The following is a 26,601-nucleotide window of genomic DNA, read 5'->3' as shown; positions in this document are numbered from 1 at the left end:
ACTGTTAACAAGGAAGCTCATAGATGAGAAAACTATGTTTTATCTTTTCCTAAAATGCATTTATTTCAATGTGTAAACATTCGTTTTAGCAGTCATTCTACTTTTTCAAATTCAGATTTAAATGCGTATTTCTTTATGTACATTTTCTTTTCTGGTTGTAAACTATATTTTTAAACTTTGTTAAAAGTTTTACAAAATCTATTAAGCATGAAAATTCATAGATGTGAAACTAAGTTAAAACATTTCTCAAAAAAGCACTACTTTATATTATTCTTTTGCTTTCTTGTAGAAAAGTCCTTTCTTACATGTGCTGTTTCATAGATGTGAAACCATGTTTAAACATTTCTCAAAAACGCATTTATTTTGATGTTTGTAATTTCATTTTACCATTTATATTGTTCTTTTCAAAATTGTAATCTGGATGTGAATTTCCAGTCAACCTTTCAGTTACTTGTAGTAAAGCACTTTAGAACATCTGAAAAACGTTTTGCATGTACTGTTTACTGTTTACTGTTAACAAGGAAGTTCATAGATGAGAAAACTATGTTTTATCTTTTCCTAAAATGCATTTATTTCAATGTGTAAACATTCGTTTTAGCAGTCATTCTACTTTTTCAAATTCAGATTTAAATGCGTATTTCTTTATGTACATTTTCTTTTCTGGTTGTAAACTATATTTTTAAACTTTGTTAAAAGTTTTACAAAATCTATTAAGCATGAAAATTCATAGATGTGAAACTAAGTTAAAACATTTCTCAAAAAAGCACTACTTTATATTATTCTTTTGCTTTCTTGTAGAAAAGTCCTTTCTTACATGTGCTGTTTCATAGATGTGAAACCATGTTTAAACATTTCTCAAAAACGCATTTATTTTGATGTTTGTAATTTCATTTTACCATTTATATTGTTCTTTTCAAAATTGTAATCTGGATGTGAATTTCCAGTCAACCTTTCAGTTACTTGTAGTAAAGCACTTTAGAACATCTGAAAAACGTTTTGCATGTACTGTTTACATATTAACAAGGAAGTTCATAGATGAGAAAACTATGTTTTATCTTTTCCTAAAATGCATTTATTTCAATGTGTAAACATTCGTTTTAGCAGTTATTCTACTTTTTCAAATTCAGATTTAAATGCGAATTTCTTTATGTACATTTTCTTTTCTGGTTGTAAACTATATTTTTAAACTTTGTTAAAAGTTTTACAAAATCTATTAAGCATGAAAATTCATAGATGTGAATGTTAAAAATTTCTCAAAAAAGCACTACTTTATATTATTCTTTTGCTTTCTTGTAGAAAAGTCCTTTCTTACATGTGCTGTTTCATAGATGTGAAACCATGTTTAAACATTTCTCAAAAAAGCATTTATTTTGATGTTTCTAATTTCATTTTACCATTTGTATTGTTCTTTTCAAAATTGACATCTGGATGTGAATTTCCAGTCTACATTTTAGTTGGTAATAGGAAAGTAATTTACAACCTCAGAAAAACGTTTTTCATATACTGTTTATATATTAACAAGGAAGTTCATAGATGAGAAAACTATGTTTTATCTTTTCCTAAAATGCATTTATTTCCATGTGTGGACATTCATTTTAGAATTTATTAATACTTTTGGAAATTGAAATTTCTCTGTCTACAATTTCTTTTCTGGTTTTAAACTATATTTTTAAACTTTGTTCAGTTTTACAAAAAGCATTAATAGTTAAACAAGAAAATTCATAGATGTGAAACAAAGTTTAAACATTTCTCAAAAAAGCATGTATTTTAATGTTTGTAGTTTCATTTTAACGTTCATGTTATTGTTTTTAATATTGAAATGTAGAAGTGAATTTATGGATCTACATTTTATTTTCTTGTAGAAAAGTACTTAAAACCTCTGACAAACTTTTTACATGTGCTGTTAAACTGTAAACAATGTACTTCATTGCTGAGAAAACTATGTTTAATCTTTAGTTAAAAAACATTTATTTCAATGTTTGTAGCTTCATATTAACATTTATTTCCATGTTTTCAGATTGAAATTTAAATGCGAATTTATTTATCTACATTTTGCTTTCTGCGTGTAAAGTACATTTTCCAACTTCTTTAAACTTTTTACGTGGTCTTAATATTTAAACAGGAAAATACATAGATGTGAAACTATCTTTAAACATTTCTCAAAAATGCATTTATTTTTATGTTTGTAATTTCATTTCACTATTTATATTATTCTTTTGCTTTCTTGTAGAAAAGTACTTATTTACATGTGCTGTTTCAAAGATGTGAAACCATGTTTAAACATTTCTCAAAAAAGCATTTATTTTGATGTTTCTAATTTCATTTTACCATTTGTATTGTTCTTTTCAAAATTGACATCTGGATGTGAATTTCCAGTCTACATTTTAGTTGGTAATAGGAAAGTAATTTACAACCTCAGAAAAACGTTTTTCATATACTGTTTATATATTAACAAGGAAGTTCATAGATGAGAAAACTATGTTTTATCTTTTCCTAAAATGCATTTATTTCCATGTGTGGACATTCATTTTAGAATTTATTAATACTTTTGGAAATTTTTAAACTATATTTTTAAACTTTGTTCAGTTTTACAAAAAGTATTAATACTTAAACAAGAAAATTCATAGATGTGAAACTGTGTTTAAACATTTCTCAAAAAAGCATGTATTTTAATGTTTGTGGTTTCATTTTAACATTCATGTTATTGGTTTTAACATTGAAATGTAGAAGTGAATTTATGGATCTACATTTTATTTTCTTGCAGAAAAGTACTTTAAAACCTCTGACAAACTTTTTACATGTGCTGTTAAACTGTAAACAATGTACTTCATAGCTGAGAAAACTATGTTTAATCTTTAGTTAAAAAACATTTATTTCAATGTTTGTAGCTTCATATTAACATTTATTTCCATGTTTTCAGATTGAAATTTAAATGCGAATTTATTTATCTACATTTTGCTTTCTGCGTGTAAAGTACATTTTCCAACTTCTTTAAACTTTTTACGTGGTCTTAATATTTAAACAGGAAAATACATAGATGTGAAACTATCTTTAAACATTTCTCAAAAATGCATTTATTTTTATGTTTGTAATTTCATTTCACTATTTATATTATTCTTTTGCTTTCTTGTAGAAAAGTACTTATTTACATGTGCTGTTTCATAGATGTGAAACCATGTTTAAACATTTCTCAAAAAAGCATTTATTTTGATGTTTCTAATTTCATTTTACCATTTATATTGTTCTTTTCAAAATTGACATCTGGATTTCAATTTCCAGTCTACATTTTAGTTGGTAATAGGAAAGTAATTTACAACCTCAGAAAAATCGTTTTTCATATACTGTTTATATATTAACAAGGAAGTTCATAGATGAGAAAACTATGTTTTATCTTTTCCTAAAATGCATTTATTTCCATGTGTGGACATTCATTTTAAAATTTATTAATACTTTTGGAAATTGAAATTTCTCTGTCTACAATTTCTTTTCTGGTTTTGAACTATATTTTTAAACTTTGTTCAGTTTTACAAAAAGTATTAATACTTAAACAAGAAAATTCATAGATGTGAAACAAAGTTTAAACATTTCTCAAAAAAGCGTATTTTAATTTTTGTAGTTTCATTTTAACATTCATGTTATTGGTTTTAACATTGAAATGTAGAAGTGAATTTATGGATCTACATTTTATTTTCTTGTAGAAAAGTACTTAAAACCTCTGACAAACTTTTTACATGTGCTGTTAAACTGTAAACAATGTACTTCATAGCTGAGAAAACTATGTTTAATCTTTAGTTAAAAAACATTTATTTCAATGTTTGTAGCTTCATATTAACATTTATTTCCATGTTTTCAGATTGAAATTTAAATGCGAATTTATTTATCTACATTTTGCTTTCTGCGTGTAAAGTACATTTTCCAACTTCTTTAAACTTTTTACATGGTCTTAAAATTTAAACAGGAAAATTCATAGATGTGAAACTATGTTTAAACATTTCTCAAAAAAGCATTTATTTTGATGTTTCTAATTTCATTTTACCATTTGTATTGTTCTTTTGAAAATTGACATCTGGATGTGAATTTCCAGTCTACATTTTAGTTGGTAATAGGAAAGTAATTTACAACCTCAGAAAAACGTTTTTCATATACTGTTTATATATTAACAAGGAAGTTCATAGATGAGAAAACTATGTTTTATCTTTTCCTAAAATGCATTTATTTCCATGTGTGGACATTCATTTTAGAATTTATTAATACTTTTGGAAATTTTTAAACTATATTTTTAAACTTTGATCAGTTTTACAAAAAGTATTAATACTTAAACAAGAAAATTCATAGATGTGAAACTGTGTTTAAACATTTCTCAAAAAAGCATGTATTTTAATGTTTGTGGTTTCATTTTAACATTCATGTTATTGGTTTTAACATTGAAATGTAGAAGTGAATTTATGGATCTACATTTTATTTTCTTGCAGAAAAGTACTTTAAAACCTCTGACAAACTTTTTACATGTGCTGTTAAACTGTAAACAATGTACTTCATAGCTGAGAAAACTATGTTTAATCTTTAGTTAAAAAACATTTATTTCAATGTTTGTAGCTTCATATTAACATTTAGTTCCATGTTTTCAGATTGAAATTTAAATGCGAATTTATTTATCTACATTTTGCTTTCTGCGTGTAAAGTACATTTTCCAACTTCTTTAAACTTTTTACGTGGTCTTAATATTTAAACAGGAAAATTCATAGATGTGAAACAATGTTTAAACATTTCTCAAAAATGCATTTATTTTGATGTTTCTAATTTCATTTTACCATTTGTATTGTTCTTTTCAAAATTGACATCTGGATGTGAATTTCCAGTCTACATTTTAGTTGGTAATAGGAAAGTAATTTACAACCTCAGAAAAACGTTTTTCATATACTGTTTATATATTAACAAGGAAGTTCATAGATGAGAAAACTATGTTTTATCTTTTCCTAAAATGCATTTATTTCCATGTGTGGACATTCATTTTAGAATTTATTAATACTTTTGGAAATTGAAATTTCTCTGTCTACAATTTCTTTTCTGGTTTTAAACTATATTTTTAAACTTTGTTCAGTTTTACAAAAAGCATTAATAGTTAAACAAGAAAATTCATAGATGTGAAACAAAGTTTAAACATTTCTCAAAAAAGCATGTATTTTAATGTTTGTAGTTTCATTTTAACGTTCATGTTATTGTTTTTAATATTGAAATGTAGAAGTGAATTTATGGATCTACATTTTATTTTCTTGTAGAAAAGTACTTTAAAACCTCTGACAAAGTTTTTACATGTGCTGTTAAACTGTATAAAATGTACTTCATAGCTGAGAAAACTATGTTTAATCTTTAGTTATAAAACATTTATTTCATTGTTTGTCGCTTCATATTAGCATTTATTTCAATGTTTTCAGATTGAAATTTAAATGCGAATTTATTTACTGATTTCTGCGTGTAAAGTACATTTTCCAACTTCTTTAAACTTTTTACGTGGTCTTAATATTTAAACAGGAAAATTCATAGATGTGAAACAATGTTTAAACATTTCTCAAAAAAAGCGTATTTTAATGTTTGTAGTTTCATTTTAACATTCATGTTATTGGTTTTAACATTGAAATGTAGAAGTGAATTTATGGATCTACATTTTATTTTCTTGTAGAAAAGTACTTAAAACCTCTGACAAACTTTTTACATGTGCTGTTAAACTGTAAACAATGTACTTCATAGCTGAGAAAACTATGTTTAATCTTTAGTTAAAATACATTTATTTCAATGTTTGTAGCTTCATATTAACATTTATTTCCATGTTTTCAGATTGAAATTTAAATGCGAATTTATTTATCTACATTTTGCTTTCTGCGTGTAAAGTACATTTTCCAACTTCTTTAAACTTTTTACGTGGTCTTAATATTTAAACAGGAAAATACATAGATGTGAAACTATCTTTAAACATTTCTCAAAAATGCATTTATTTTTATGTTTGTAATTTCATTTCACTATTTATATTATTCTTTTGCTTTCTTGTAGAAAAGTTCTTTTTTACATGTGCTGTTTCATAGATGTGAAACCATGTTTAAACATTTCTCAAAAAAGTGTATTTTAATGTTTGTAGTTTCATTTTAACATTCATGTTATTGGTTTTAACATTGAAATGTAGAAGTGAATTTATGGATCTACATATTATTTTCTTGTAGAAAAGTACTTAAAACCTCTGACAAACTTTTTACATGTGCTGTTAAACTGTATACAATGTACTTCATAGCTGAGAAAACTATGTTTTATGTTTAGATAAAAAACATTTATTTCAATGTTTGAGGCTTCATATTAGCATTTATTTCCATGTTTTCAGATTGAAATTTAAATGGGAATTTATTTATCTACATTTTGATTTCTGCGTGTAAAGTACATTTTCCAACTTTTTTAAACTTTTTACGTAGTCTTAATATTTAAACAGGAAAATTCATAGATGTGAAACTATGTTTAAACATTTCTCAAAAATGCATTTATTTTGATGTTTGTAATTTCATTTTACCATTTATATTGTTCTTTTCAAAATTGTAATCTGGATGTGAATTTCCAGTCAACCTTTCAGATACTTGTAGTAAAGCACTTTAGAACATCTGAAAAACGTTTTGCATGTACTGTTTACATATTAACAAGGAAGTTCATAGATGAGAAAACTATGTTTTATCTTTTCCTAAAATGCATTTATTTCAATGTGTAAACATTCGTTTTAGCAGTTATTCTACTTTTTCAAATTCAGATTTAAATGCGTATTTCTTTATGTACATTTTCTTTTCTGGTTGTAAACTATATTTTTAAACTTTGTTAAAAGTTTTACAAAATCTATTAAGCATGAAAATTCATAGATGTGAAACTAAGTTTAAACATTTCTCAAAAAAGCACTATTTATATTATTCTTTTGCTTTCTTGTAGAAAAGTACTTTCTTACATGTGCTGTTTCATAGATGTGAAACCATGTTTAAACATTTCTCAAAAAAGCATTTACTTTTATATTTCTAATATTTTACCATTTATATTGTTCTTTTCAAAATTGACATCTGGATGTGAATTTCCAGTCAACATTTCAGTTACTTGTCGAAAAGTTACAACATCTGAAAAACGTTTTGCATGTACTGTTTACATATTAACAAGGAAGTTCATAGATGAGAAAACTATGTTTTATCTTTTCCTAAAATGCATTTATTTCCATGTGTGGACATTCATTTTAGAATTTATTAACACTTTTGGAAATTGAAATTTCTCTGTCTACAATTTCTTTTCTGGTTTTAAACTATATTTTTAAACTTTGTTCAGTTTTACATAAAGTATTAATCCTTAAACAAGAAAATTCATAGATGTGAAACAATGTTTAAACATTTCTCAAAAAAAGCGTATTTTAATGTTTGTAGTTTCATTTTAACATTCATGTTATTGGTTTTAACATTGAAATGTAGAAGTGAATTTATGGATCTACATTTTATTTTCTTGTAGAAAAGTACTTAAAACCTCTGACAAACTTTTTACATGTGCTGTTAAACTGTAAACAATGTACTTCATAGCTGAGAAAACTATGTTTAATCTTTAGATAAAAAACATTTATTTCAATGTTTGAGGCTTCATATTAGCATTTATTTCCATGTTTTCAGATTGAAATTTAAATGGGAATTTATTTATCTACATTTTGATTTCTGCGTGTAAAGTACATTTTCCAACTTTTTAAAACTTTTTACGTAGTCTTAATATTTAAACAGGAAAATTCATAGATGTGAAACTATGTTTAAACATTTCTCAAAAATGCATTTATGTTTGTAATTTCGTTTCACTATTTATATTATTCTTTTGCTTTCTTGTACAAAAGTACTTTCTTACATGTGCTTTCACAGATGTGAAACCATGTTTAAACATTTCTCAAAAAAGCATTTATTTTGATGTTTGTAATTACATTTTACCATTTATATTGTTCTTTTCAAAAGTGAAATCTGGATGTGAATTTCCAGTCTTCATTTTAGTTGCTAATAGAAAAGTACTTTACAACCTCAGAAAAACATTTTTCATGTACTGTTATCAAGGAAGTTCATAGATGAGAAAACTATGTTTAATCTTTTCCTAAAATGCATTTATTTCAATGTGTGAACATTCGTTTTAGCAGTTATTGTACTTTTTCAAATTCCAATTTAAACGCGTACATTTTCTTTTCTGGTTGTAAACTATATTTTTAAACTTTGTTAAAAGTTTTACAAAATCTATTAATACTTAAACATGAAAATTCATAGATATGAAAGTATGTTTAAACATTTCCCAAAAATGCATTTATTTTATATTATTCTTTTGCTTTCTTGTAGAAAAGTACTTTTTTACATATGCTGTTTCATAGATGTGAAACCATGTTTAAACATTTCTCAAAAAAAGCATTTATTTTGATGTTTGTAATTTCATTTTACCATTTATATTGTTCTTTTCAAAATTGACATCTGGTTGTGAATTTCCAGTCTACATTTTAGTTGCTAATAGAAAAGTACTTTACAACCTCAGTTTAACGTTTTTCATGTACTGTTTATATATTATCAAGTAAGTTCATAGATGAGAAAACTATGTTTAATCTTTTCCTAAAATGCATTTATTTCAATGTGTCAACATTCCTTTTAGCAGTTATTTTTACTTTTTCAAATTCAAATTTAAACGCGTATTTCTTTATGTACATTTTCCTAAAAAGCAATTCTTTCAATGTTTGCAGTTGCATATTAGCATTTATTTATACATTTTCATGTTATGTATTAATAGCCTTTATAAAACGAATACAAAGGCTATTAATACTTAAACATGAAAATTCATAGATGTGAAACGATGTTTAAAGATTTCCCAAAAAAGCATTTATTTTTATGTTTGCAATTTCATTTTAACATTTTTATTATTTTTTTCACAATTGATATCTGGACATGAATTTCCAGATCTACATTTTATTTTCTTGTAGAAAAGTACTTTGCAACCTCTGACAATCGTTTTACACGTAGTCTTTATATATTAACAAAGTAGTTCATAGATGAGAAAACTATGTTTAATCATTTCCTAAAATGCAGTTATTTCAATGTGTGGACCTTCATTTTCGCATTTATTTATACTTTTTGAAATTGAAATTTAAATGCATATTTCTTCATCTACATTTTATTTTCTGGTTGTAAACTGTATATTTAAACTTTTAAAAGTTTACAAAGGCTTTTAATATTTCAAATGAATATTCATAGATATGAAACCAAGTTTAAATATTTCTCATGAAAGCATTTATTTTAATATTTGTAGTTTCATTTTAACATTTATGTTATTCTTTTTAAAATTGAAATGTAGAAGTGAATTTACGGATTTAGATTTTGCTTTCTTGTAGAAAAGTACTTTTGAAACCTCTGACAAACTTTTTACATGTGCTGTTAAACTATATACAATGTACTTCATAGCTGAGAAAACTATCTTTATCTTTTCCAAAAAAAAACATTTATTTCAATGTTTGCAGCTGCATATTTGCATTTATTTACAAGTGTTGAGATTGAAATTTAAATGCGAATCTCTTGATCTACATTTTGCTTTCTGGTTGAAAAGTACATTTTTCACCTTCTTTAAAGTTTTTACAAATGTTATTAATATTTAAACATGAAAATTCATAGATGTAAAATCATGTTTAAAAATTTCTCAAAAATGCATTTATTTTTATGTTTGTAATTTCATTTTAAGCTTTTAAATTATTCTATTTAATATTGAAATATGGACGTCAATTTCCAGATCTACATTTTATTTTCTTGCAGAAAAGTATTTTACAACCTGTGCAAACGTTATATCTAAACTGTTTATATGTGAACAATGTACTTCATAGCTGAGAGAATTATGCATAATATTTTCCTAAAAAGTAATTCTTTCAATGTTTGCAGCTGCATATTTGCATTTATTTATACGTTTTCATGTTATGTATTAATAGACTTTATAATCGTTTTACAAAGGCTATTAACACTTAAACATGAAAATTCATAGATGTGAAACTATGTTTAAACATTTCCCATAAAGAATTTATTTTTACGTTTGCAATATTTCATTTTACCATTGTTATTATTCTTTTCACAATTGAAATCTGGACGTGAATTTCCAGATCTACATTTTATTTTCTTGTAGAAAAGTACTTCGCAACCTCTGACAAATGTTTTAAACGTAGTCTTTATATATTAACAAAGTAGTTCATAGATGAGAAAACTATGTTTAATCTTTTCCTAAAATGCATTTATTTCAATGTGTGGACCTTCATTTTCACATTTATTTATACTTTTTGAAATTTAAATTTAAATGCGTATTTCTTTATCTACATTTTCTTTTCTTTTTGTAAACTATATTTTTAAACTTTGTTAAAAGTTTACAAAGGCTTTTAATATTTCAAATGAATATTCATAGATGTGAAACCAAGTTTAAATATTTCTCATGAAAGCATTTATTTTAATATTTGTAGTTTCATTTTAACATTTATGTTATTCTTTTTAAAATTGAAATGTAGAAGTGAATTTACGGATTTAGATTTTGCTTTCTTGTAGAAAAGTACTTTTGAAACCTCTGACAAACTTTTTACATGTGCTGTTAAACTATATACAATGTACTTCATAGCTGAGAGAACTATGGATAATATTTTCCTAAAAAGCAATTCTTTCAATGTTTGCAGCTGCATATTAGCATTTATTTACAAGTTTTGAGATTGAAATTTAAATGCGAATTTCCTTATCTACATTTTGCTTTCTATTTATAAAATACAATTTTTATCTTCTTTAAATTTTTACAAATGTTATTAATATTTAAACATGAAAATTCATAGATGTAAAATTATGTTTAAAGATTTCTCAAAAATGCATTTATTTTTATGTTTGTAATTTCATTTTAAGCTTTTAAATGATTCTTTTTAAAATTGAACTATGCACATGAATTTCCAGATCTACATTTTATTTTTTTGCAGAAAAGTATTTTACAACATGTGCAAACATTATATCTAAACTGTTTATATATAAACAATGTATTTCATAGATGAGAGAACTATGTTTAATCTTTTCCAAAAAAACATTAATTTCAACGTTTGCAGCTGCATATTAGCATTTATTTATACGTTTTCATAGTATGTATTAATAGCCTTTGTAAAATGATTACAAAGGCTATTAATACATAAACATGAAAAATCATAGATGTGAAACCATGTTTAAACATTTCCCAAAGAAATGGCGCAAGGATCAGACGTCCCTTCCAGTCCTCTCCTGACTCTATCTTATTGTTTTGTCTAGAAATGCACGTTAAAATTCTTTAAAAGTTTAGATAACTTCAGTGCTGTTAATTTAACTTCTGACGGTACAATTGGTGAAAAAGAGCAAAAATAAAAACGACAACAGGTCATCAAAAAACTACATTTTCTAAAATTTCAAGTTTTGGAGCCTACCTACAGAAAAAACATCGAGACTCAGCCCGAAATGGATCCCAGGAGAGAGTCCAGCTTTTGGATGTAGAGATCAATGATACATCGGTAGAGGGCGCCAAACAGCCTTTAGAACAAAGAGTTACTCAGGTTCGCACATGTGCAGTAGCAACTGATGGCAATGTTATGAATGAACGACTTGTGAATCTTGAATCTAAATGATCTTATACAATGCAGGGATTATCCAAGATTATGACTGAACTTGGTACTAGGTTTAATACTCTGGTGAAAATACATTCTCAACAGATGGCTGAGTTTGGAGCTTTTAAGCTTGAAGTGAGAGATAAATTTAATTTGTGTGAAGAAGATATAGATGAAATACAGGATCAAATTTTTTATGTGACCAAAAGGGTCGAAGACTTACAAACTCAAAATAAAAATTTGGTGAAAAAGATTGATTATTTGGAAAACCAATCCAGACGGAACAATATAAAGATTATTGGTTTGCCGGAAGGTATGGAGGGACCAGACCCAAGAAAATTTTTTACTGAATGGATTCCACAGGTGCTGGGTCAAGAACATTTCCCGGAATGTATAATACTGGAACGTGCTCAATGAGCCTTGCGTAGAAGACCTATTTCAGGTCAAAGTCCAAGACCTGTTTTGGTTCGTTGCTTGAATTATTACGACAGAGAAATAATTTTACGAGTGGCTATTAGAAATGCACAACAGAGAAAATCACCCTTGATGATTCAAAATAATCGAGTTTTCTTCTATGCGGATTTGAGTCAAGAAGTTATGTTCCAACGACGGGAATTCAATCCTGCTAAAGAGTTGTTGTGGAAGAAAGGCTACAAGGCAACCTTTAGATATCCAGCTGTTTTGAAGGTTTTCAAGATGGTTGCCAATCAAAGTTCTTTGATTCTCCAAAGGAAGCTATAGCATTTGCTCAAGAGCTGCCAATTACTCAGTTTCAACAGAGACATAGTCCGCCGCGATCTCCAAGGAGACAAGAGATGGAAGAAAAGAGCCGTGCTCCAAGAAGGAATGGTTGTAATGGTGACTCGGCAGTTGGAGCTGATTAAAAAAAGAGTTGTCCTTTTATTTTCTAATGTTTTTTTTAAAAAAAGGAATATTAAATAATGATGATGTTAGTTTAAGATGAAGTTAGAGTTGGGGGAGAGAACTGGATAGGCACTATTTCTTGAAAGTCATCTGCTACGTGTGAGTTATCTTACACCCATTTTTTTTTGGGAGTTACCGCATTGCGCGATTTAGACGGGAGGGGGCATTTTTAACCTCCTACCCGTTTTTTTACCTTTTTTTGTATTATTAGATTAAAGAGTGAAGGGGTTTTTTTTGTTTAAATATTTTAAAAAAAGCATAAGTATTTGATTGTTTAAAAAACTAAAAATTGATGTGGTTTTTTTTGTAAAATTTATTCAGTAGATGAGGAATATTTGAAATTTAAATGTGAATGGGATGGATAAGTTTCTTTTTATATTTTTTCTTTAACTTTAAGGTGAAAGGAGTGGTAATTCTGGTGTATATTATTTTGCTATTTTAGTTATAGAACGAAGGGAATAATGGTGAAAGTTACAAATTGAATTGAGGCTTGAATTTTGTTTGTGGTTTATGCTCCATTTGTTGAAGATATAGATTTTGTTGTAGATGTGTTTTTATTATTTGGATATCTGAATTTTAACGTAATGATTGGGGATATATTGGAGCTTTTATTTCAAGAGTAAAAGGGAAAAATGGTGGAAGAGTACTAAAATTGAATTGTACAATGCTTAATGAGGTTTGAATTTTGTTTTAAGATGGTGGTTTATGTGACTAATATGATGATAGATGTGAAGTTAGTTGATATTTGGTGAATGTTTATCTCTATAGAGAAAGTTTTTTTTCTTTTTTTTCATTCTACAATTTTTTTTAAGAATTGATTATTGTTTAAGAATTTTTGATAATGTTACTAACGTTACTAATTTTTTATATTTTTCTTTGGCTTGGCTTCGCGGACGAAGATTTATGGAGGGGGTAAATGTCCACGTCAGCTGCAGGCTGGTTTGTGGCTGTCCGATGCGGGACAGGCAGACATGGTTGCAGGGGAAAATTGGTTGGTTGGGGTTGGGTGTTTCATCCTTTGCCTTTTGTCAGTGAGGTGGGCTCTGCGGTCTTCTTCAAAGGAGGTTGCTGCCTCCTTTTATATTACGTTTGAGTTAAATATATGTTTCATCTTAACCCCGTTTGTTAAATATACGCATTTGTTTGATTTAAATATGTTTTTTAAGTCTGATATTTTAGTATTAATTACTTTTCTTTTTGTTAGTATTTTAATCGGTTATATTTTTGTTTTTTTTTGTAAGTGGGTTTTTTTCTCACATATATTATTAACTTTATTAAATCTTCACTCTTTATTTTGGGGGGAAAGTGGGGGTTGGACTAATTTGAGTTGGGTTATTAATGTGTAATAATTATTGGGGAGGGTATAGTTTATTTACATTTTGAATGCTGTATTGTAATTTTATTGTTTTATACTTAATTTTTTAATGTAATCCTATATGTTATTCATGTTATAAAATCTTAAATAAAGTTTAAAAAAAATTTCCCAAAAAAGCATTTACTTTTATGTTTGCAATTTCATTTCACCATTAAAAGTACTTTGCAACCTCTGACAAACGTTTTACACGTCCTCTTTATATATTAACAAAGTAGTTCATAGATGAGAAAACTATGTTTAATCTTTTCCTAAGATGCATTTATTTCAAAGTGTGGACCTTCATTTTCGCATCTATTTTTACCATCCACTCCCCGTACTTCTCCCATCACTTCCATCCACCCCCTACCTTTGTCCCCTCCCCATCCACCCGCCTTCTTCCCCTCCCCATCCACCCACCTTCTTCCCCACCCCAACCACTCCCTGCCTCCTTCCCCTATCCACCCTGCCTTCTTCCCCTTCCCATCCATCCCGCACCTTCTTCCCCTCACCATCCCACCCCACCTACTTTCCCTCCCCCTTCCCATCTACCCCCTCCTTAGTCCACTCCCCATCCATCCTTCACCTTCTTCCCCTACCCATCCTCCCCCACCTTCTTCCCCTCCACATCCAACCTCCACATTTTTCTCCTCCCCATCCAATCCCCATCTTATACACTCCCTATCAACCCCCCGCCTTCATCTCCCTTCACACTCCACACACCTTCATCCCTTTCCCATCCAGACCCCCCTACTTTCCCTCCACTTCCCCCCATCCACAAACCGCCTTCTTCCCCTCCCAATCCACCCCCGACCTTCATCCCATCCTCATCCAACCCCCCCATCATCCCCTCCACATCAACACCCCACTTTCTTCGCCGTCCCCATCCACCCCCACCTTATTCCTCTGCCCAACCATCCCCTACCTACTTCCACTCGCCTTCAACAAACCGCATTCACCTCTCCATCCACCCCCACCTTTTTCCCCTCCCCATCCACACCCTTCTACCCTACCCATCCACCCCCCTCTTTCTCCCTTGCCTTCATCCCCTCCCCATCCACCCCTCATCTTCATCCCCTCCCCATCCACACCTCGCCTTCTTCGCCGCTCATCTTTATCCATTGCCTATCCACCCCCAAACTTCTTCCACCCCATCCAGTCCCCACCATCTTCACCTCCCCATTAACCCCCCACCTTCTTCCCCTCCCCATCCACCCCCCACCTTCTTCCCCTCCCCATCCACCCCCACCTTCTTCCCCTCCCCATCCACCCCCCACCTTCTTCCCCTCCCCATCCACCCCCCACCTTCTTCCCCTCCCCATCCACCCCTGCCTTCTTCCCCTCCCCATCCACCCTTGCCTTCTTCCCCACTCCATCCACACCCCCGCATTCTTCTCCTCCCAATCCAACCTCCGACTTCTTCCCTCCCTATCCACCCCCTTCCTTCATCTCCTTCCGTATCCACACCCACCTTTTTCCCCTCCCCACCCAGCCCCCACATTAATACCTACTCATCCACCACTCGTTCTTACCTCCACATCCACCACCCAACGATTCGCCTCATGACGCACCCACACATTTCCATCCCCACGCGCCCCCCACAATCTTTACTCTGCACCCACCACACCTTCCCCTCCCCACCCAGACTCCACCCTCTTCCCCTGCCCATTCAAGCCCCATATTTATCCCCTACCCCACCTTTTTCTCCTCCCCACCCACCCCTCCCAATGCTCTTCCCCTCCGCATCCCACCCGCTGCCCTTTTCCCGTCCCCATTCTATCCCCAACTTCTTCCCTTATCCACCAACCTCCACCTTTTCCACTCCCCACCTATCACCTTTTTACCCTCCCAACCCACCCCACACCTTTTTACCCTCACCACCCACACCACACCTTTTTCCCCTCCCAAACCACTCCCTGCCTTCTTCCCCTCCCCAACCACTCCCCGCCTTCTTCCCCAATCCACCCCCGCCTTATTCCCCTTCCGATCCAACCCGCACCTTCTTCCCCTCACCATCCACCCCCACCTACTTTCCCTCCCCCTCACCATCCACCCGCCTTATTCCTCTCCCCAACCATTCCCTATCTCCTTCCCCTCCCCAACCACTATGCGCCTTCATCCCCATCCACCCCCGCCTTCTTCCCCTTCCCATCCTGCACCTTCTTCCCCTCACCATCCACCCCCTCCTAATTTCCCTCCCCCTTCCCATCTACACACTCCTTAGTTATCTCCCCATACACCCCTCACGTTCTTCCCCTACCCATCCTCCCCCCACCTTCTTCCACTCCCCATCCACCCCCGCCTTCTTCCCCTTCCCATCCTGCACCTTCTTCCCCTCACCATCCACCCCCACCTACTTTCCCTCCCCCTTCCCATCTACACACTCCTTAGTCAACTCCCCATCCACCCCTCACGTTCTTCCCCTACCCATCCTCCCCCACCTTCTTCCACTCCCCATCCAACCCCCGCATTCTTCTCCTCCCCATCCAATCCCCATCTTCTACCCTCCCTATCCACGCCCCGCCTTCTTCTCCCTTCAGTCTTCCCACACCTTCATCCCTTTCCCATCCAGACTCCCCTACTTTCCCTCCCCTTCCCCCATCCACCAACTGCCTTCTGCTCCTCCCGAGCCACCCCCTACGTTCATGCCATCCCCATCCAACCCCATCATCATCCCTCCACATCCACACCACACCTTCTTCCCCCTCCCCACCCACACCCCACCTTCTTCACCCTCCCCATCCACACCCACCTTCTTCCCCACACCCTTCCAATCCACCCCCCACTTATTCCTCTCCCCATCCATCCCCTACCTACTTCCATTCCTCTTCAAACACCGGCATTCACCTCTCCATCCACCCCCAAACTTCTTCCACCCCATCCAGTCCCCACCTTCTTCCCCTCCCAATTAACCACCCACTTTCTTCCCCTCCCCATCCACCCCACACCTTTTTCCACTCCCCATCCACCCCACACCTTCTTCCCCTCCCCATCCACCCCACACCTTCTTCCCCTCCCCATCCACCCCACACCTTCTTCCCCTCCCCATCCACCCCACACCTTCTTCCCCTCCCCATTCACCCACTGCCTTCTTACCTTCCCCATCCTCCCCCTACCTTCTTCCACTCCCCATCCACCCCCCTCCTTCTTCCCCTCTCCATTCACCCACTGCCTTCTTCCCCTCCCCATCCACCCCCTGCCTTCTTCCTCTCCCCATCTACCCCCTGCCTTCTTACCTTCCCCATCCTCCCCCCACCTTCTTCCACTCCCCATCCACCCCCCACATTCTTCTCCTCCCCATCCAATCCCCGTCTTCTTCCCTCCCTATCCACCCCCCGCCTTCTTCTCCTTCCGTATCCACACCAACTTTCTTCCCCTTCCCATCTACCCAAGCCTTATTCCTCTCCCCATCCATCCCCTACCTCCTTCCACTCCCCTTCAACCCCCCGCATTCAACTCTCCATCCACCCCCGCCTTCTTCTCCTCTCGCCTTCATCCCCTCCCCATCCACCCCCAACTTCATACCCTCCCCATCTACCCCTACCTACTTTCCCTCCCTCTTTCCCTACCCATCAACCTCCCCACCTACTTCCCCTCCCCATCAACACCTCGCCTTCTTCACTCCCCATCCCCCCGCCTTCTTCTCCTCTCACCTTTGTCCCTTGCCCATTCACCCCCTAACCTTACCATTCCCATCCAGCCCCACCATTATCCCCTCACCCATTCACACCCCCCCACCTTCATCCCCTCCCTATCCACCCCCTGCCTTCTTCCCCTTCACATCCTCCCCCCAACTTCTTCCCTCCCTATCCACCCCCACCTTCTTCTCCTTCCGTATCCACACCAACTTTCTTCCCCTTCCCATCAACCCACGCCTTATTCCTCTCCCCATCCATCCCCTGCCTCCTTCCACTCCCCTTCAACCCCCCGCATTCACCTCTCCATCCACCCCCACCTTCTTCCCCTCCCCATCCACACCCTTCTACCCTCCCCATTCACCCCCTCCTACATCTCCACTCGCCTTCATCCCCTCCCCATCCACCCCAACTTCATACCCTCCCCATCTACCCCCACCTACTTTCCCTCCCTCTTTCCCTACCATCAACCTCCCCACCAATTTCCCCTCCCCATCCACACCTCGCCTTCTTCACTCCCCATCCCCCCACCTTCTTCTCCTCTCACCTTTGTCCCTTGCCCATTCACCCCCTAACCTTCCCCATCCCATCCAGCCCACACCATTATCCCCTAACCCATTCACACCCCCACCACCTTCATCCCCTACCTTCTTCCCCTCCCTATCGACACCCTGCCTTCTTCCCCTTCCCATCCTCCCCCACCTTCTTCCACTCCCCACCCACACCACCTTCTTACACTCCCCACCCACCCCACATTCTTCTCCTCCCCATTCAATCCCCATCTTCTACCTTCCCTATCCACCCCCGCCTTCTTCTCCCTTCACCTTAGTCACTTTCCATCCAGACCTCCCAAATTTCCCTCCCCTTCCCCTCCCCATCCACCAACCTTCTTCTTCTTCTCCCTATCCACCCTCTACCTTCATCCAGTCCCCACCTTCACCATCCCCATCCAACCCCACCATCATCCCCTCCACATCCACACCCCATCTTCTTCCCCTTCCCATCCAAACCCCATCCACAAGCCGCCTTCTTCCCTTCCCACCGTATTCCCCTCCTTATTCATCACCTGCCTTCTTCCCCCCACCTTCTTCCCCTCCCCATCAACCTCCCACCTTCGTGCCCTCCTCCATCTACTCCGGGCATTCTTCCCATTCCCCCATCCACCTCCCACCATCTTCTCCTCACCCATTCACCCCCCCCACTTTCATCCCCTACCTTCTTCCCCCCTATCCACCCACTACATTCTTCCCCTCCCCATCCTCCCCCGCCTTCTTCCCCTCCCCATCCACTCCCTGTCTTCTTACCCTCCCATCCACCCCTGCCTTCTTCCCCTCCCCATCCACCACCATCTTCTTCCCTCCCCATCCACTCCCTGCATTCTTCATCCCTCACTTCCATCCCCTGCTCATCCACCCCAACCGACTTTCCCTCCCCCTTCCAATCCATCCCCCGCCTTATTCCACTCCCCAACCACTCCCCGCCTTCTTCCCCTCCCCAACCCCTCCCCGCCTTCTTCCCCTCCACAACCACTCCCCGCCTTCTTCCCCTCCACAACCACTCCCCGCCTTCTTCCCCTCCCCAACCACTCCCCGCCTTCATCCCCGATCCACCGCTGCCTTATTCCCCTTCCCATCCATCCTGCACCTTCTTCCCCTCACCATCCACCCCCACCTACTTTCCCTCCCCTCCCCATCCACCCACCTTCTTCCCCTCCCCAACCACTCCCGACCTTCCCCTCCCCAACCACTCCCCGCTTCCTTCCCCTATCCACCCCCGACTTCTTCCCCTTCCCATCCATCCCGCACCTTCTTCGCCCTCCCCATCCACCCCCACCTTATTCCTCTGCCCAACCATCCCCTACCTACTTCCACTCGCCTTCAACAAACCGCATTCACCTCTCCATCCACCCCCACCTTTTTCCCCTCCCCATCCACACCCTTCTACCCTACCCATCCACCCCCCTCTTTCTCCCTTGCCTTCATCCCCTTCCCATCCACCCCTCATCTTCATCCCCTCCCCATCCACACCTCGCCTTCTTCCCTCCCCATCTCTCGCCTTCTTCGCCGCTCATCGTTATCCACTGTTCATCCACCCCCAAACTCCTTCCACCCCATCCAGTCCCCACCTTCTTCACCTCCCCATTAACCCCCCAACCTACTTTCCCTCCCCATCTACACACTCCTTAGTCCACTCCCCATCCACCCCTCACCTTCTTCCCCTACCCATCCTCTCCCCACCTTCTTCCACTTCCCATCCAATCCCCGCAATCTTCTCCTCCCGATCCAATCCCCATCTTCTACCCTCCCTATCCATGCCCCGCCTTCTTCTCCCTTCAGTCTTCCCACACCCTCATCCATTTCCCATCCAGACTCCCCTACTTTCCCTCCCCTTCCCCCCATCCACCAACTGCCTTCTTCCCCTCCCTATCCACCCCCTACGTTCATGCCACCCCCATCCAACCCCACCATCATCCCTCCACATCCACACCACACCTTCTTCCCCCTCCCCACCCACACCCACTTTCTTCACCCTCCCCATCCACACCCACCTTCTACCCCACACCCTTCCCATCCACCCCCAACTTATTCCTCTCCCCATCCATCCCCTACCTACTACCATTCCTCTTCAAACACCGGCATTCACCTCTCCATCCACCCCATCCAGTCCCCACCTTCTTCCCCTCCCAATTAACCACCCACTTTCTTCCCCTCCCCATCCACCCCACACCTTCTTCCCCTCCCCATCCACCCCACACCTTCTTCCCCTCCCCATCCACCCCACACCTTCTTCCCCTCCCCATCCACCCCACACCTTCTTCCCCTCCCCATCCACCCCACACCTTCTTCCCCTCCCCATCCACCCCACACCTTCTTCCCCTCCCCATTCACCCCCTGCCTTCTTCCTCTCCCCATCCACCCCCTGCCTTCTTCCTCTCCCCATCTACTCCCTGCCTTCTTACCTTCCCCATCCTCCCCCCCACCTTCTTCCACTCCCCATCCACCCCCTCCTTCTTCCCCTCCCCATTCACCCACTGCCTTCTTCCCCTCCCCATCCACCCCCTGCCTTCTTCCCCTCCCCATCCACCCCCTGCCTTCTTCCTCTCCCCATCTACCCCCTGCCTTCTTTCCTTCCCCATCCTCACCCCCCACCTTCTTCCACTCCCCATCCACCCCCCGCATTCTTCTCCTCCCTATCCAATCCCCGTCTTCTTCCCTCCCTATCCACCCCCCGCCTTCTTCTCCTTCCGTATCCACACCAACTTTCTTCCCCTTCCCATCTACCCATGCCTTATTCCTCTCCCCATCCATCTCCTACCTCCTTCCACTCCCCTTCAACCCCCCGCATTCACCTCTCCACCCACCCCCGCCTTCTTCCCCTCCCCATCCACCCCCTCCTTCTTCTCCCCTCGCCTTCATCCCCTCCCCATCCACCCCCAACCATACCCTCCCCATCTACCCCTACCTACTTTCCCTCCCTCTTTCCCTACCCATCAACCTCCCCACCTACTTCCCCTCCCCATCCACACCTCGCCTTCTTCACTCCCCATCCCCCCGCCTTCTTCTCCTCTCACCTTTGTCCCTTGCCCATTCACCCCCTAACCTTCCCATTCCCATCCAGCCCCACCATTATCCCCTCACCCATTCACACCCCCCCACCTTCATCCCCTCCCTATCGACCCCCTGCCTTCTTCCCCTTCACATCCTCCCCCCACCTTCTTCCACTCCCCACCCACCCCACATTCTTCTCCTCCCCATCCAAACCCCATCTTCTACCTTCCCTATCAACCCCGCCTTCTTCTCCCTTCACCTTAGTCTCTTTCCATCCAGACCCCCCAAATTTCCCTCCCCTTCCCCTCCCCATCCACCAACCTTCTTCTTCCTTCTTCCCCTCCCTATCCACCCTCTACATCCCATCCCCATCCAACCCCACCATCATCCCCTCCACATTCACACACCACCTTGTTCCCCTTCCCATCCAAACCCCATCCACAAGCCGCCTTCTTCCCTTCCCACTGTATTCCCCTCCTTATTCACCACCTGCCTTCTTCCCCCCACCTTCTTCCCTTCCCCATCAACCTCCCACCTTCGTCCCCTCCTCCATCCACTACGGGCATTCTTCCCATTCCCCCATCCATCTCCCACCATCTTCTCCTCACCAATGCACCCCCCCACTTTCATCCCCGACCTTCTTCCCCCTATCCACCTCTGCATTCTTCCCCTCCCCATCCTCCCCGGCCTTCTTCCCCTCCCCATCCACTCCCTGTCTTCTTCGCCTCCCCATCCACCACCATCTTCTTCCCTCCCCATCCACCACCACCTTCTTCCCTCCCCATCCACCACCATCTTCTTCCCTCCCCATCCACCACCATCTTCTTCCCTCCCCATCCACCACCATCTTCTTCCCTCCCCATCCACCACCATCTTCTTCCCTCCCCATCCACTCCCCGCATTCTTCTCCCCTCACTTCCATCCCCTGCCCATCCACCCCTACCTGCTTCTCCTCCCCAACCACTCCCCGCCTTCTTACCCGATCCACCCCTGCCTTATTCCCCTTCCATTCCATCCCGCACCTTCTTCCCCTCACCATCCACCCTCACCTACTTTCCCTCCCCCTCCCCATCCACCCACTTTCTTCACCTCCCCAACCACTCCCGACCTTCTTCACATCCCCAACCACTCCCCGCCTCCTTCCCCTATCCACCCCCGCCTTCTTCCCCTTCCCATCCATCCCGCACCTTCTTCCCCTCACCATCCCACCCCACCTACTTTCCCTCCCCCTTCCCATCTACCCCCTCGTTAGTCCACTCCACATCCACCCTTCACCTTCTTCCCCTACCCATCCTCACCCATTTTCTTCCCCTCCACATCCAACCCCAACATTATTCTCCTCCCCATCCAATCCCCATCTTCTACCCTCCCTATGAGCCCCCGCTTTCTTCTCCCATCACAGTCTCCCCACACCTTCATCTCTTTCCCATCCAGACACCCCTACTTTCCCTGCACTTCCCCCCATCCACCAACCGCTTTCTTCCCCTCCCAATCCAGCCCTGACCTTTATCCCATCCTCATCCAAACCCACCATCATCCCCTCCACATCCATACCCCACTTTCTTCGCCCTCCCCATCCACCCCCACCTTATTCCTCTGCCCATCCATTCCCTACCTACTTCCACTCGCCTTCAACAAACCGCATTCACCTCTCCATCCACCCCCACCTTTTTCCCCTCCGCATCTACACCCTTCTACCCTACCCATCCACCCCCCTCCTTCTCCCCTTGCCTTCATCCCCTCCCCATCCACTCCTCATCTTCATCCACTCCCCATCCACACCTCGCCTTCTTCCCTCCCCATCTCTCGCCTTCTTCGCCGCTCATCGTTATCCACTGCCCATCCACCCCCAAACTTCTTCCACCCCATCCAGTCCCCACCTTCTTCCCCTCCCCATTAACCCCCACATCTTCTTCCCCTCCCCATCCACCCCCCACCTTCTTCCCCTCCCCATCCACCCCCCACTTTCTTCCCCTCCCCATCCACCCCCCACCTTCTTCCCCTCCCCATTCACCCCCCACCTTCTTCCCCTCCCCATCCACCCCTGCCTGCTTCCCCTCCCCATCCAATCCCTGCCTGCTTCCCCAACCCATCCACCCTTGCCTTCTTCCCTTCCCCATCCACACCCCCGCATTCTTCTCCTCCCAATCCAACCTCCGTCTTCTTCCCTTCCTATCCACCCCCTGCCTTCATCTCCTTCCGTATACACACCCACCTTCTTCCCCTTCCCATCCACCCACGCCTTATTCCTCTCCCCATCCATCCCCTACCTACTTCTACTCCCCTTCAACCACCCGCATTCACCTCTCCATCCACCTCCACCTTCTTCCCCCCCCATCTACACCTTTCTACCTTCCCCATCCACCCCCTCCTTCTTCTCCCCTCGCCTTCATCCCCTCCCCATCCACCCCCCATCTTCATCCCCTCCCCATCCACCCCTCGCCTTCTTCCCTACCCATCCCCCATCTTCTTCACTGCTCCATTGCCCATCCACGCACTAATTTCTTCCACCCCATCCAGTCCCCACATTCTTCCCCTCCCCATTAATCCCTCACCTTCTTCCCCTCCCCATCCACCCCCTGCCTTCTTCCCCTCCCCATCCACCCCCTGCCTTCTTCCCCTCCCCATCCACCCCCTGCCTTCTTCCCCTCCCCATCCACCCCCTGCCTTCTTCCCCTCCCCATCCACCCCCTGCCTTCTTCCCCTCCCCATCCACCCCCTGCCTTCTTCCCCTCCCCATCCACCCCCTGCCTTCTTCCCCTCCCCATCCACCCCCTGCCTTCTTCCCCTCCCCATCCAACACCCCATCTTCTTCCCTCCCTATCCACCCCCGGCCTTCTCCTTCCGTATCCACACCCAACTTCTTCCCCTTCCCATTCAAACCCCATCCACAAGCCTCCTTCTTCACTCCCCACCGTATTCCCCTCCTTATTCACCACCCTCCTTCTTCCCCCCAGCTTCGTCCCCTCCCAATCAACCTCCCACCTTCATCCCGTCCTCCATCCACTCCCAGCATTCTTCCCATTCCCCTATCCACCTCCCACCATCTTCTCCTCACCCATTTACCCCCCCACCTTCATCCCCTACCTTCTTCCCCCCAATCCACTCCCTGCCTTCTTCCCCTCAACATCCTCCCCCCACCTTCTTCCATTCCCCATCACCCCCGCCTTCTTACCCGATCCACCCCTGCCTTATTCCCCTTCCCATCCATCCCGCACCTTCCCCTCACCATCCACCCCCACCTACTTTCCCTCCCCCTCCCCCTCCCCATCCACCCACCTTCTTCACCTCCCCAACCACTCCCGACCTTCTTCCCATCCCCAACCACTCCCCGCCTCCTTCCCCTATCCACCCCCGCCTTCTTCCCCTTCCCATCCATCCCGCACCTTCTTCCCTTCACCATCCCACCCCACCTACTTTCCTTCCCCCTTCTTCTCCACTCACCTTTGTCCCTTGCTCATCCACCCCCTAACCTTCCGCTTCCCATCCAGCCCCCAACATCATCCCCTCACCCATTAACCCGCCCTACCTTCATCCCCTACCTTCTTCCCCTCCCTATCCACCCCCTGCCTTCTTCCCCTCCCCATCCTCCCCCCACCTTCTTCCACTTCCCATCCACCCCGCATTCTTCTCCTCCCCATCCAATCCCCATCTTCTACCCTCCCTATCCACCCCCGCCTTCTTCTCCCTTCACCTTAGTCTCTTTCCATCCAGACCCCACTAATTTTCATCCCCTTCCCCTCCCCATCCAACCCACGTCTTCTTCCTTCCCCATCCACCGCCCGCCTTCTTCTCCTTCCATATCCACACCCCACCTTCAACCCCTTCACATCCAAACCCCATCCACAAGCCGCCTTCTTCCCTCCCCACCGTATTCCCCTCCTTATTCACCACCCTCCTTCTTCCCCCCACCTTCTTCCCCTCCCCATCAACCTCCCACCTTCGTCCCCGTATTCCCCTGCTTATTCACCACCCGTCTTCTTCCCCCCACCTACTTCCCCTCCCCATCCACTCCTCACCTTCTTCACTCCCCATCCCCCCGCCTTCTTCTCCACTCACCTTTGTCCCTTGCTCATCCACCCCCTAACCTTCCGCTTCCCATCCAGCCCCCACCATCATCCCCTCACCCATTAACCCCCCCCCACCTTCATCCCCTACCTTCTTCCCTTGCCTATCCACCCCTGCCTTCTTCCCCTCCCCATTCTCCCCTCACCTTCTTCCACTTCCCATCCACCCCGCATTCTTCTCCTCCCCATCCAATCCCCATCTTCTCCCCTCCCTATCCACCCCCGCCTTCTTCTCCCTTCACCTTAGTCTCTTTCCATCCAGACCCCACTAATTTTCCTACCCTTCCCCTCCCCATCCAACCCCCGTCTTCTTCCTTCCCTATCCACCTCCCGCCTTCTTCTCCTTCCATATCCACACCCCACCTTCAACCCCTTCCCATCCAAACCCCATCCACAAGCCGCCTTCTTCCCTTCCCACTGTATTCCCCTCCTTATTCACCACCTGCCTTCTTCCCCCCACCTTCTTCCCTTCCCCATCAACCTCCCACCTTCGTCCCCTCCTCCATCCACTCCGGGCATTCTTCCCATTCCCCCATCCATCTCCCACCATCTACTCCTCACCAATTCACCCCCCCCCCCACTTTCATCCCCTACCTTCTTCCCCCTATCCACCTCTGCATTCTTCCCCTCCCCATCCTCCCCGGCCTTCTTCCCCTCCCCATCCACTCCCTGTCTTCTTCCCCTCCCATCCACCCCTGCCTTCTTCGCCTCCCCATCCACCACCATCTTCTTGCCTCCCCATCCACCACCATCTTCTTCCCTCCCCATCCACCACCATCTTCTTCCCTCCCCATCCACCACCATCTTCTTCCCTCCCCATCCACCACCATCTTCTTCCCTCCCCATCCACTTCCCGCATTCTTCTCCCCTCACTTCCATCCCCTGCCCATCCACCCCTACCTGCTTCCCCTCCCCAACCACTCCCCGCCTTCTTACCCGATCCACCCCTGCCTTATTCCCCTTCCATTCCATCCCGCACCTTCTTCCCCTCACCATCCACCCCCACCTACTTTCCCTCCCCCTCCTCATCCACCCACCTTCTTCACCTCCCCAACCACTCCCGACCTTCTTCCCATCCCCAACCACTCCCCGCCTCCTTCCCCTATCCACCCCCGCCTTCTTCCCCTTCCCATCCATCCCGCACCTTCTTCCCCTCACCATCCCACCCCACCTACTTTCCCTCCCCCTTCCCATCTACCCCCTCCTTAGTCGACTCCCCATCCACCCTTCACCTTCTTCCCCTACCCATCCTCACCCACTTTCTTCCCCTCCACATCCAAACCCAACATTATTCTCCTCCCCATCCAATCCCCATCTTCTACCCTCCCTATGAACCCCCCGCTTTCTTCTCCCATCACAGTCTCCCCACACCTTCATCTCTTTCCCATTCAGACACCCCTACTTTCCCTCCACTTCCCCCCATCCA

At 41.7% G+C, this 26,601-nt stretch overlaps 1 long non-coding RNA gene across 2 annotated transcripts in view; it reads right to left on the bottom strand.

The window, feature by feature from the left end:
- LOC138759088 (uncharacterized) overlaps positions 1 to 26,601 on the bottom strand; it is a 169,420-nt gene that overhangs the window by 127,622 nt on the left and 15,197 nt on the right. The window contains exon 2 of one of the 2 annotated variants that reach the window (XR_011354633.1): positions 11,474 to 11,576. This is a non-coding gene — a long non-coding RNA (uncharacterized lncRNA). The remainder of the gene's footprint in view (positions 1 to 11,473; positions 11,577 to 26,601) is intronic. The other variant, XR_011354634.1, reaches the window with a different exon arrangement.

Source organism: Narcine bancroftii, chromosome 3 (genome assembly GCF_036971445.1).
Source record: "Narcine bancroftii isolate sNarBan1 chromosome 3, sNarBan1.hap1, whole genome shotgun sequence".
In the NCBI taxonomy this organism is placed as follows: Eukaryota; Metazoa; Chordata; class Chondrichthyes; order Torpediniformes; family Narcinidae; genus Narcine; species Narcine bancroftii.
The sequence above is the reverse complement of the archived record's forward strand: the minus strand, read 5'-3'. Positions and strand labels throughout refer to the sequence as shown.